The 11,142-nt window shown below is 36.3% G+C and overlaps 1 pseudogene; it reads right to left on the bottom strand.

Moving 5' to 3' along the window:
• Nucleotides 1-9,424: 9,424 nt before the first annotated feature.
• LOC112302554 (uracil-DNA glycosylase pseudogene) lies at nt 9,425-10,327 on the bottom strand (annotated as a pseudogene).
• Nucleotides 10,328-11,142: the final 815 nt, after the last annotated feature.

Raw genomic sequence — 11,142 nt, 5'->3', positions numbered from 1 at the left:
TAGAGGAGATGGTACATGGAATAATACAATGAATGCATGAGAGCAAGGACTGACACTAGCTCGAATTACTAAGTCCCTATTATGTGCAGTTGCCTTACGTACTTCATTAAATGTGAGCTAGGTACTCTTTCCAATGGAAGAGACTGGAAAATTGAGAAGTTTATAATTTATTAAAATAATACTACTTGAATTATTTTAGGAATTTTGGCATTTATTTATTTACTTATTTTGCTTGCATAAAATAATTCTCACACATTTAATAAATTCCATCCGCAGGCACAAACACCAGGATTCACAACCTTAGAGCCGTATCAAATGTACCCGGTATCAGCAAAATGCATTGCATGCAGTACATTATCAACTTATTGAATTAATTAAAAACTAATTTGAAGGTAATCGATCCTGTCAAATATTTGTAAATTTAATTTTACCAAGTTTTGTTGTGAATGAACCAAAGAAGCCTTGTATATTAAACAGGTGTTTCTCTTGCAGGGATTAATATATAAAATATTACGTAATAAATCACATTTTAATATACTAGAGACTATACTAACAGTTTTCCTTTAAACATGATTTTAACTTTAATGATATAGGTAAATATTTTATTTTGTAAGTATAATATAGTTTATATTTATAATTGTTAACAATGTCACTTTCTAAAATTATGACAAATAATTCATTACATACAAAGGCTTTACTTTAGAGTAAATAAATGTTGGCTGTTTTCCTAATTTATGCCTCCCAAGAGTGGTTCTCTACCTCTAGGTAGATATAAAATAAAACCCAATCTTGATGACTTCAGATTCCTTGTTTGGCAAGAACAATATTGCTACTAATTAATTAAAATAGAAATAAAAGACTCCTGGACAAAACCAGCTTTCTGATTGAACAGCTCAGGTTTGAATCTGTCTAAAAGCATTTCCTCAGGAGAGAACTGGTGATGTCAGAACACCAAGTCACCAGCTATGGGCTCCACGGGAGACAATGGGGAACAACGTTGCACTTTTAATGCTTCGGGTGAGACGCACAGTGTCTGCACACAGGCCACTCTGAGATTCCTTTCAGAATGCCTTTCTCTACCTTTGTTTGTAATTAAGCTAAATCCGTTCCTCCCCAATTTTAAATCCCCTCTTGCTTTCTTCTATACTGCCCCCTGAAACTATATATTCTGTGTCCTTTTGTAAAAGTCCACTTAATAATTTGGGGTTCTAGGGGGTCTTCTCTATTCCAAATATCCCCAAGGTCTAGGAAGCATCTAGGGTAACATTTTGAACTAAATGTATCTGTTAAGAAAAGCACATGAGTTCAAGAGTTCAAGATGTGCCATGCCTCCTTTATTCCCTGCATGGTATTTATATCAATTTCTACATTGACAATTTCTCAAAACTGTAATTTCAACAATCTATCTGTCTATATTTATAAGATTTCAACTATAGTTAAATTCATTCCAACACTCTTCTCCAAAAAAGGATTTCATACATTGTTATTAATTGACAATGGGAAGTGACTTCCACATCTTTCTCCAGCATTTTGACAGGTTAAAGTTAATCATAAATATGAAACTGGGTTTTACATTTTTTTTAAATTTGGGAACATACACTCAAGGTGAGCATATGGTCAACATAGTAAATCAGTTAGGTAGATACGTTTAGGAACAGTAGCAAAACATTTGCGATTTATACCATATTGCTTTCAGCCTAGTAGGGCCAACTCACTGTGTTCGCTGACTCTGGGGAAATCAGACTGTTTGCGGGTCATGAATGGTAATTTAAAGCCTCTGGAACAGTGACAAGGAGAAAAAGGGACAGAGGAGCTACCACTGCTACACTTACAGAGCAGGCAGCATGTTGAGGTCCTATCAATATTCTTCCCTAAACACCCCACTGGTCCTCATCATAATTATGAAATCCAAATTCCTTCCACCGTATCCCTGTTTGACCTCATCTTGTAACCTCTCTCTGCGGGACTCACTCAATCCCAAGCATGCTAGGATTCTAAGATGATGTCTTATTAATTTTTAGGATACTTTACAGGAAAAATTTTCAAATGAACAGGTGGCTGCTGATGCCCAACTCAAATTAACTTTCAAAGCATTTCCAGAGTTTATTGAATATTGATGAAACATATAACACATATAAAGGACATAATAGAAATTAATAATCAGTGCACAACAAAAAGTAAAGTCTAAATTTTCTTCTCAGCAAGTAAGTGTACTGATTTTCAATAAATAACTCAAGTGAAAAACCAATTTACTCATTGAGAAATGACTACAATGCAGTTAGTCAAAGAATAAAATGTTGAAAATAAATTTTCTTCTTTTGTGCCAACCCTTAAAAATATTAACTTTGCTGGAACACAAAAGCTTCAATACTAGCATTCTTATACAGTTGTAAGTTCTGTTCTGAAACAATATAAATATGAGGGAGAATTTATATATATAATCCATAAACAGAAATCAGAAAACCATATGAATTTAGGTTGTAAATATTATGCGGAGAATTTCCCAGGCCTTATTTTCTTAAGAAAGCAGAAACTACTATTTTTTTGATGTTCCATGAATTTTCTTTGCTTCTCAGAAAATGTACAAAGACGTAAGTCAATTTTATGTTGGACACAAGTAAGGAGATGTTTTCAGGGCAGTAACAAATCTGTGATTAGCATCTGGGTAAGAAGCAAAGTGCCTTCTGTTAAGTGAAAAGAAAATAGTAAACCATCAAATTCTAGGGATCTGGGAACCAAGTATTGCACTTCCTGAATTAAATAGTTCTTCTTTCTCATTCCTAGCTAATGAAATATCATACTGTGACCTAGCTCTTGAAGTCAAGGGTGAAAGACAAAATGAGCTTACTTAAAAGTACGGACAACAACTGCACATCATAAGCTTAGGTTTCTGAGAAAAATTTACCTGGAAACCTTATTTTATATGCTAATAAATAAGAATGCAAAAAGAGAGGTGTAATTTCTCACCACAGGCATACAATGTGATTTCAGGTGTGACATCTTAGACATAAAATCAGAAATTTACAGTCTAAAGAAATGCTTTAAACTTTTATGCTCAGGTTATTTGGGGGTGTCTTTGTGCCCCAAGTGCCTGTTGTATTTTTCCTCAAAGAATTAATTTAAATTTGCAAGATACTTCGCAAAAGTCTGATTAGCTTTTTCTCACACCGGTGCAACTCAGTACTTGCTATGAGTAGCTGGGGATGGCACCGTGAGTAGCACGCCCTTGGAGGGTACCCATGAGAAGTCCCATCATCTCATTCACATATTTGCAATTTCCTGTAGAAGCATAATTCTTTAGTTAAGAAGAAAGTACATACTCAACCAGCATGAGCAGAAACTAGTATTAACCAGAAATACAATTAGCAGTTTTAAATGTGTTGACATGTTGCTATATCTTTTATAATTTCCTCTCATTCACTTAATAATTATTTAAAGACAGTCTTACAAATTAAAATGAAGACCAAGATGGACATTTGCACAGGTTTAAAAAAATAGTTTTATCATATAAGGATTAAACATATTTATTTTACCATCTTCTTCTGAGATAAATTATTTCAAAAATTGTAAATATGAAACACAGCTCCTATTTGAAGTAAGCATCTTCACTTTTGTTACTCATAGGCTCTCCTCCTTCCCCTACTGTACCACACGTGTCTTCATTTCCTCCAATTACCTCTTAATGTCAGAGTCAGTAATATGTTTAAAGTGGCCTGACTTACCCCCAGCTTTCTTTTTTAGCTATTTAATTTCCAGACCTATGAAAAGACAACATTCAAGATTATCTCTGTGGAAATGCCTCTTTTCATCCACCTTAAAATATACGTAAGTCCAACTTACATACGATTTGGATAAGCAGTTATTTTGAGGTTAAACTTTTATTAAGACAAATAAGGCAATTTAGATAAATGAAGAAATCTTATAAATAATTAAAAGTAAAAAAATTTGACTTTTATTAAAAATAAAAAAAATTTAAAGATTTGTGTTCTATATTTTTTAAAATCTGAAATAATCAATTTCATATGAAATGTTCATAAGAAAAATCTGTTAAAAATGGCAATCCCTAAAAATAAAAGTATTCATTTATATAAGAATACTTTATTAAAATTCTACAATAATACAATTAATAACAATGTACAATAATAATGTATTTAATAACAACGGGTATAATAAATCTATGCAAATAAAAATGTTAAGCTAAACTGATTTTCCATGATTTTTGACACATTTCAGGTACTAGAATAATTATCTGAATAATTTCAATTACCAAAACTGCTCACTACCTGCACCTTTTCCCTTAAAAATGGGTAATTTCCAGCATTCATAAAACACATATAAATGGTTTATCTTAAACATAGCATTAAAAATTTTTGAGTTCTTTTTCTAGAGATTTTGTCATTTTGTCTTTTATTCAAATCACTAAGACAATTGTATAAAACTTTTATCTTCCATTAAAATATTTAGTTTCTGGTGCATTTTAATAAAGGAAAATATATATTTTAGAAAATATGTTTTAGAAAGGTTTTCAAAATCAAAAAACAATCCACACAGCAATACTATGATAAGTCTAAGTTAAAATAGCAGCAATTATTATTAAATAAATACCTACTCCATTCCAAACACCAAGCTAAATTCTCACAGACACTTTTAGTATTAATAACCACCCTTTGAGGTACAAATTAGAATATGCACTTAAAAATGTGAAAATTCAGACAACTAAGTAACTTGTCAAAAGTTACAGCATTCATGCAATATCAACCTACATTTGAATTTGCACCTCATTTTATCTGCACAGAACTCCATTGTGGAAGTGTACCACAGCAAGGGGGAGAAGGTGAGGCATCCCTAATGGTGACAACAATAAAAACAAAGTTTCAAAGAGAATGAATTCATTGATCAGCAGATAAGTCATATCAGCTTCCATTTACTGAGTGCCAAGTATGTGAGATTTCATTCTTCATCAATATAACTGTGTAAAATTTTTATTCCCATAGTAAAAAAGAGGACATTAAGGCTAAAGAGGATAAGAAACAGACGCCACCGCATCCCAGGTGACACAGCTGTAATAGGAAGGTCAGGGACGGAACCCACACTTGACCACCCAGGAGTCCTCCTTTCAAAGCACTCGCCCTTTCCACTGTCACATATCATCTACTCTTTGAATAATAATTTCAATAAAATTGGTACAAAGGTGAATATAAGCAGGACTTAAGTTTAAAATATTCAAGAACATACAAGATAAAGATCTAAAAAAATAACCCTCCTGAAATGACAAATAATGAATGACCACATATTACTCCAGCACTGATCTGTAAAAATGTACGAGGATAAGATTCTTTCCCCCACAGGAGATGATGTCCTATGATCTTTTCATCTACAACCCTCTCATTTATCACTCATGCCATTTCCATATTCAGTGCTGCTTTTCCCCACTACGGTGACAGAGCAGAGGCTCAAATCCTGTCTCTTAAGCTCTGTTTCTATTCTCTGGAGGTGAACAATATTAGCTTAGGAGTCAAATATTGCTGTTGTCTTTTCTATATAAGTTTATTAAATGCAATGCTATCTTTAATTTCAAAGGGTTGCTATAAATAAGTATATAAAACATTTTATTTGTTGCTTTATACCATCCCCATAAAGAAGAGGATGTTAAACATGAAGTTTGCCTGTGTTTGCTCATTTCTAAGCAGTGAAATATCAACTCTAACTTTAGAGGAAACACAAAAACCTAAAATACTTTAATTTTTACATATGCTAACCACTTCTGGATTTATCAATTATCACTAAGGTAAATCTCAGGCATATTCCTTATACTGCAACCCTGGCACACATACATGAGACCACTCCTGAAACGTGCATCCTCTTACACAGCGAATAACTGAGAACTGATTTCTGAATATGTAGCTTATTTCCTATCACTCCTCCATGCGTTTTCTGAAGCCCCCATCTTTCAGAAATCCAGCTTTCTTAATAATCCCTCAAAGCAAGAGAATGTCTGTTTGACTCAAATCTACCAAGGATCTCTTGATCAAATCCCATTGTTCTTGTGTTCCTAAAATAATAACAGCAAGTATTCTTGAGGCTTTCGAATGTACCAGAGACTCATATTTTTACATATTGTGTAATCCCATTTGTCGTTAACTTTTTACCTCCTTTTGTCTTCAAGACAATCCAGATGAAGACAATGAGGCTCGGAGAGTAAATCATTTGCCTAATTCATATAGTTAGAAAGTAGAGGATGTGGGATTTGTACCCATCTTCCAAAACTGTTTGGTTGATCAGTACCCTCTACTGTCTGCAGGGAGATTCTCTGAATACATGATACATGTTGACATTCGGGACTAAGATCTAGTAAAATGCTAGAGAATTGTAGTCAATGCTGAAAGAAAAACTGTTCTAAGCCAACCCCAATTAAATTCCGAGTCAGAGAAAATTATAGAACGCTCTATCTAACAGTCTAACAAATGGGGAAGCTGAGACAAAGAATAAATTACTTGCCTCATTAAATATTACAATCAATCTTAGAGTCAAACTTCAGTTTTTCACTCCAGGGTGCTGTAGTGTTTGATGATTTCTTGTCCCAAAAAGTAGAACTAAAGAAAGAAGGCCTTACCTTAACCTTTTTATCCTTAAACTTTAATTTGTTGCTGGACTTATTTTGCTGCTGACTAACTGAAATCCAAACTGAATTAAAGATGTATGTATTGTCTGCGCATTCTTCTAAGCAATGATATCTTTTGACTTGGTTTCTTTGTGACTAAGGTTAACATTCCTCTAGCTGGTATTCATTTTGGAAACTGTGAACTCTCTCAAGTGACCACTATGTCTAACAGCATCGAGTACCATCTGTTCAAGTCATGTATCTGTTAAATATTGATCCCTAGCACCCTGTGTTTCCAAGGTCTCATGTGCCCTTTGGGCTGAAATGATAATAACTAATTCCATAAATTCTCAAGAATTAAACCATATTATTTAGATTATACTTACCAAGAATCAGTTACATTTTAATACATTTTAGTTAAATTTTAATATAGTTATACATAAAATTCAGAAAAATTATCTTCCAACCTTTATAATATGCACTACTATATTTTCTGAACAGCCAGCACAGTGCTTCCTAATGAGATCATGTGTGTATATTAACCTCCTGAAAGTTATTAGCTGTAATTTCTCCTATTTCATGGGATTTATGTTTTATACCATGTTTTACATATATTCTGTTAAATTTATAATCCATTTCCATGAAGCAATATGCTTATTTTTAATTTTAACACAAATGATATCACCATGGCTCATGTAGGTTTTCTTCCCTCACCTTAGAAAGTTGTCATCTGTAGGATTTTACTAGATCAAGGATTAAATACAATTCCTTCAACAACTATTCCACAGCTACTTACTTTTTAAATGTACACTTATTGTGATAATAGCCAGAGTGTAAGAAATCTAGAATATGGTTTTTATAAGCAATGTATTTCTGAGCAGATGGCCTGAAAGGCAAAAATAATTTTAAGAGATAAAATACCCTAAATATTTATATATTTCATCATGTTCTATTTGAAATAACATATTTGGAAAGCAGAGGAAGTATTTTGAAACAAAGTTAATTTCTACCATCATACAGCACCAATACCTTCGTCATGCATACACACTAGAATAAAATTAGATAAATTTGATTAGTTACAGTACAGGTGACATAAGTTTAAAGATGTGTGAGAGAAAATATAAACTGAAATAATTCACAAAGACTGTATAGAAGGAATAAGTATCAAAGAGTAAGGAAATCTGTGTTAACAGAACAACAAGGAATAAAAAAGGCATTTTACACAGGTTGAGAAAGACAGAAATAAACCCAGGCACAGGGGGTACTTATGTTACTGAGTCAGGAAGACGCACAAGAACGGCGGTGCTTTAAATGTATCCCTCTGAAACTGGACCACGGATAAGACTGAATGGTGAGGCACAAGAGGTGAGAAGGTTGTGAAGACCATGGGCACAGTGAACTGGGCCTGGTCTGATCAGGACTTTGGCTGAGGCTTAGGCACTGAGACCAAAGAAGGTGTATCTTCAAAAGGTTTTTCCAGAGGCACATTTAAGGCATTATTATATACGGAAGAACCTCCCAGGTTAGCACAAGAATCAAGAATATCTAAAAAGCTGACTTTTGATAGGTAAGAAATTCATACATAAAACAAACCGCCCAATATTCTTGATTTTTACATTTTATACATTCAAACTATGCAAACATTTACTGAGGACATTATTGAAGGAATTATGCAACAGAAATATTAACAACAGCTAAAAATTAACTGTAATGGATATATACATTTTCAATATCACCTAGAACAAATACTTATATTGATCACACCAAATTATGTGATGTTCTACATTAAAGCTTTGGGCAACTAAGTTACAAAGGCATATGGTGGACAAATAGATGACATTATTAAATCATAATTGCTTTCATAGTTTCACTTGTATAATATCTTTTTTTTTTTGAAACTTCAAACACCTTTTATTTCCAAACCCCAGCTAACAGCAAAACAGCATAGCAGGATCTGGGATGGAGGTGCAGGTCTAAAGATCATCTCTTAAGCAAGGGATTAAAAAAACATAAATATATACATCTGTATGAGTATTTTTTTTTAAAAAAAGCGAAATTCTCTAGTGTTGCAGAAGATATCCCGGAGTGATTCCGGTCCATATAAAACAGCACCTGGCACTATGCTGCCTTAAAAAACAAATTCAGGTTACACCAGGGAGAAAAGTAAAACATTTCCTCTTAAAAAATATCCCCCTTTCTCCTTCTTCCTGTTCAACTTCCATTGTTTATTCCTACAAACAATCAGAAAACTGTATAAGTAAGACCCGGCCCACTTCTCTTGGCCTCTGCCCATCTGAAGGCTCACCATGGATTGCTCCTTAAGAATTTTCACGCCTGCTACAATCAGGAAATTCAGCCCTAATTTGTGGGAACTGCCCCCTCCCCCAAAAAACATAATCCCATTTCCTTCAAGGAGGAAACAGGCCCAGACTGGACACCAGGATGTGCAAAGGGAGCCATTCTAAATAAAAACACCTAACACCTCATAACCTAAAGTATAACTCACAGGTAAAAAAAGGTAGCAGCGAATTACATATACCAAAAAGGTGCCATCTTTAACCATAAAGCAAACAGAGGGGAGGAGCATCGAGTATTTGAGCTGTCCAGGCCAAAAGCCACAATGCAAAGACAGACGCCGTCACGGATTCCAGTCTTTGCTGGATAAAGCTGCCACTGCAGGGCAGCGCGGCTCGTGCCCAAGCTTTCTCTCCCGTATGCAGAATGCTTAAGAAGCACTAGGGAAATTATTTTTTCAATTTGACTTCGCCACTGACAAACTGCTAGAAACGGCCCAGAGACCACCACACCCCCTCCAGTTCAGGGTCACAGCCACTTCCAGTTGATGGGCTCCTTGCCAGACTTCTGCAGCAGCTTGCTGGTTTTAGAGAAATGCCTGCACCCAAAGATCCCTCAGTAACTGACAGCAGGGAGGGGTGGGCAGTCTGCAACACGTGGTGGTGCTTCCTGTCGATGGCGCTGCCCTTCTTCTGAGCTAAGAACCCCAGAGCAAAAAGGTGAGACCCCTTGAGTTGTGGGTTAGCCAGGACACAATGGCAAATGCCTCGCAGCCTTTCTCCTTATGAGAATTGGCCTGATGCGCCCAGAACGTGAGCACAGTGTTGAGCAGGAGACACCTTGCTGGGCCCACCCAGATAAATCTCCGTGACCAGGAGGCACAAGACCATCTGTACCTTCAGACAGCTCTTTGCAAATGTTTTCCAACCTGGGAGAGGTGGGACGGGTCTTTGAACACTGAAGCAGAGCCCAGGAGCTTGACTGGGCCCATGGTGTGGATCCTGTCCCAGGGTGACAACTTTCACGTCTCTCGCATTGCACATTTGTGACCATGTGAAGATCTGGTGCGGGGGTGGATAAACAGTGTAATGTCTTCTTTCTTCTGCAACAAATCCCATTAGCTCTATAAAATACGGTTTTCCAAACTCTGTGCTGAGGTGCTTCTTCCAACTTTCACTGAAACCCACTGGCCTGTGAGTGGAAACAGGGCCGTGGCCTCGTTCTGGACGCGGACCACGTGCTCCGGGATCAGCGGGACCAGAGCTACATGCCCGGCTCCTCCCGCTCCCCCCCGGGGCCTTCTTGGCCAGGCTAGTTGCTGCATCCCGGCTCTCCTCAGCTACCGCTGCCACGCAGGCTCCGGGCTACAGACACATCGCTTCCTAGCAGGGCTGGGGAGAAAAAGGAGTAGAGTGTCTTCTGGCCCATCATCCCGAAGCCAACAGAGAAGCGAGCAAGCACCGCCGGGGACCCACGAGGCTGGCGCAGACTGTGGCGGTGTGCGATTTACTTGTATAATATCTCCAATGAGATCTAAAGGGAGAGTGCTGATCAAGAAATAGTGTTGTGAAGGATGCAGAACTGGCTCAATAATGCAAACAAATAAATTCCGCCAGGGCCCTGTGGAGTAATGATGGAACATACGTAGCAGAACAGAATATTCTACACATTAGGAGGGAAAGGTAATACATTAAGAAATGTTTTACAGTACATAATGTCAGACATTGGGTAAAATTATAGTTAAATTATTTCAAATGGTTTAAAATATTACACATGATGTTGAAGATATAGAAGGCCCTAAATCAGTGGATTTATAACAATAGGTCTTAGTCATCAAGATGTAGCTAAAAATAGTTAAAAAGGGCTTCAGAGTACTGACATTCTTAAAATTACAAGAATGAAATAAGGCACAATGAAAAGTGGAATCTGAAGAAAAAGGTCCAGCTTGAAAATATCCGCTCCAATAGCCCTCCTGATTAACCTCAGTGTGGGTCCCTTGTGTTAGCTTCCTGGGCATACAGCCTGTGTAGTCACAGGGCCCTGGGTTTAGCAAAGTCCTCATGTGGTTGAATTTTTTGGCTATTGCTGTCTTATGGTTTTAATATGTTTAAACAAATGGCTCCACATTTTCATGCAGCTCTTCCTGTGCGTTAAGTTATTATAAGGAGAAGAGTAATTGGCAAACAAAGTAAATTTATTTCAAACAAAGCAACATACACTCAAATGTCAGTGTGGTACCGGGCCTG

The sequence above is a fragment of the Desmodus rotundus genome, chromosome 2 (assembly GCF_022682495.2).
Source record: "Desmodus rotundus isolate HL8 chromosome 2, HLdesRot8A.1, whole genome shotgun sequence".
NCBI lineage: Eukaryota > Metazoa > Chordata > Mammalia > Chiroptera > Phyllostomidae > Desmodus > Desmodus rotundus.
This window is presented reverse-complemented; position numbering and strand designations above follow the sequence as displayed.